The sequence below is a fragment of the Malus domestica genome, chromosome 10 (genome assembly GCF_042453785.1).
Source record: "Malus domestica chromosome 10, GDT2T_hap1".
NCBI classification, from domain to species: Eukaryota; Viridiplantae; Streptophyta; class Magnoliopsida; order Rosales; family Rosaceae; genus Malus; species Malus domestica.
In genome coordinates, this window is record NC_091670.1 from 31,245,784 (window position 1) to 31,248,701 (window position 2,918).

A 2,918-nucleotide genomic window follows, 5' to 3' on the forward strand; every position below is an offset into this window, starting at 1 on the left:
GTGGATAGTATCACCCTTTATTTATATTTAATAAAACCATACTAAAGAGAGGAGGAGGGAGATTGTTAGCATACAATTAGGCCATTTCCAACCGATGGGTCCAGAGGGCCAGAGGGCCGAAAATAGCCCGAAAACCGACTCCAACCGAGGGCTACGCCAGATGGCTGTGGAATCTGAGAGGGCCCCACGAAATCAGAGAGGGCTGGATGGCTGGCTAGAAAATCATCTATCATGTCAGTTATAACTGACATGAATTCGTAAAAAGAAATTTGAATCCAACGGCTAGCTAGCGCCAGTTACCGTTGGATTCAAAAAAAAATTTCTTTTTGTTTTTTTAGGTTTTTTGGGCCTTTTAAAAAAATGCTATTTTTTCCTATAAATACCTAAACCATTCATTCATCATTCCTCAAAAATTTTCACCATTCCTACACCATTTCAATTCTCATATTTTCTTTCCTCTTTCAAAAATCTATCCTTCAATTTTTTCAATAATTTTCAAATGGCCTCATCTGCAATGAAAGGTAGGGCTTGGACCCGAAAAGAAGATGAAGCCCTTTGCAAGGCTTATAGATGGCTGTCGGAAGATAGTGTGAGGAGGAATTGTCAAACAAATGACGGTGTTTGGACTTGTGTGTCCAAAAAATATTTAGAGTTCTATGAAGGCACCACTCCAGTGAATATTCGAAACCACCAGAGTTGTTCTTCAAGATGGAAGAAACATCTTCAGCTAAGTTTGAACAAATTGCATCAAGCATTGTTAGCAGCTGCAAGTAGACATGAAAGCGGCGCTAATTACTACGACGAAGTAAGTGTTTTCACAATTTATTTTAAATATTTAATTATATTACATTTAATTTCATAAATTAATTTCCTTTAATTTTTTTCTAGGTACACCAAACGGAGGAATTGTATATGGAGAACAGCTCGAAACCCTTTCAGTTTCACAGTTGTTGGGAAATTTGTAAAGGGTGGGTGTTATTTGAAGATCCACCACAGAGAGCTCCTACGCCGGTGTTCGGAATTGCATCCTCAGCTGTAGATATGGATGAAGATGGATCTCCAACCATTCAACAAACAAGGGTAGAAAATCCATCTTCGGGTGAAGGTTCCATACCTAGGGCTATGGGACAAAACAAGACGCGAAGGTTGAAAGGAAAAGGGCAAGGCAAATGATGATTACGCCGCTCAACATGAAGTGGCAGCCTCATTACGATTATTGGCGGAGCAAAATGCCCTTGAGGCGGAAGAAAGGAAGTGTAGGCATGAAGAACGGGCCAAACAAATACAAGAAAAGATTGATGATAAGAATATGGAAAGGAACACTTCGAATTACACTCCAATGAGTAAGGCTTATTTTGATAGGAAAAAAAAAAGAAATTATGAGCCGACGGTAGTTGTTTACCTCTGACTATACTCCTACGATGGCGGATGATGAAGATGATGTTGATTATGGATATTAAATTTAAGTTGTTGTAGTTTTTAAATTTAATTTGTCGTTTTTTATATTTTAGTTGTAGTTTTTAAATATAAGTTGTAGTTTTTAAATTTAAGTTGATGTAGTTTTTAATTTAAATAATAAATTATGTTTAGCCATATGACCCTCGGTTGGAGACGGTTTTTTGTGACAGGGTTAAAACGAGCCATTTGGCCCTTTGGCCCTCGGTTGGAGACGGAGGCAAATATAGACATGTACTGTTTATTAAAATATTAATATCTTGCAGGATCTTGAAGGACCATAGGGCTAAAACGAGCCATCTGACCAACCATCGGTTGGAGATGGCCTTATGTATGGTAGATCTTACCCCACACATGACAACTTAACTAATACACGCGAAGTGTAATTGCAATATGACAGAATTAGTTAGGTTTATCCTTATCCTTGTCTTCATATTAATTAACCAAGCTTAACTTGCCTTTATTTATGTAGTTAAGCCCAATTTGTGAAATGTACCAATCACGATTCATTCGTGAAATATCATGAACTCTTTGCTTTACTCCTCTTTCGCTCTCGAATAATAAGCTAGGGTTTATAATAACATAATTTTGTCAAACTCAAACATAGAATTTTGTCAAAAAGTAAATTGATTGACCCTTACTTTATCCTCCCAATTAATAAGTTAACCATTTTATAATTATATCCGATAAGACTTTAAAAGTAAGATTAGGTTTTAATCTGTATACTTGTGTAACTGGTGATGCCTAAAAACAAGGTAAGTATGGGATTTGGATCATCTTCAATACACTATTCAATAATCATTTTGTTAAACTTAATACTTCTTGCCCTTTATTTTTGTTATGCATGCATGTCGCGATCTATTACAAACTGCAACACCGCACATTCTTTTTTATGATCCAAAATGTTATGGGGTTTAGGAATTGCAACAGGTTTTCGAGGTCAAAATTAAACGTTTTAAACTACTTATCGACCTATATAAACCCCTTGTACGTGCAACGCCACAGATTAGAAGTCTGAAATTAACCTCATGAGAAGGGGATCATACTGCCAACACCATGGCAAGTCATGTCCAATGATAGGCAACAAGAAATGACCATGCCGTGCAATCAACATGAACTAATAACAACAAAAATTGTAACCAAGGGGCAGATATTTTAAGTTTTTTATTTAAAGGTAGCTTTATGCTATGGTAGAAGCTTTATGTCTTCAAGTTGTCAATTCTTTCTAAATATCTACTAAGATAGGATGGATACTTGGTGTATCCTCTGGTAGTAAGAACATATCCCATAAATAATTAAGAGAAGGAACCCTTGTTCAAGTGACTTTACCAGAAAAAACTGCCAACTGCCATAATAAACTATCTAGAAAATAAAGAACATTGTACCTATATCTATTATTGGATGGATTAGTGCTTAAGTTTGTAATTAATCTAATCCATGATGAGACTTTCTATGCCTATATT

General features: G+C 36.0%; 1 long non-coding RNA gene across 1 annotated transcript; it reads left to right on the top strand.

Moving 5' to 3' along the window:
• The first annotated feature begins 418 nt into the window (after positions 1–418).
• LOC139188999 (uncharacterized) lies at positions 419–1,593 on the top strand. Its single transcript, XR_011572458.1, has 2 exons — positions 419–805; positions 889–1,593. It is a non-coding gene; the product is annotated as an uncharacterized lncRNA (long non-coding RNA).
• Positions 1,594–2,918: the final 1,325 nt, after the last annotated feature.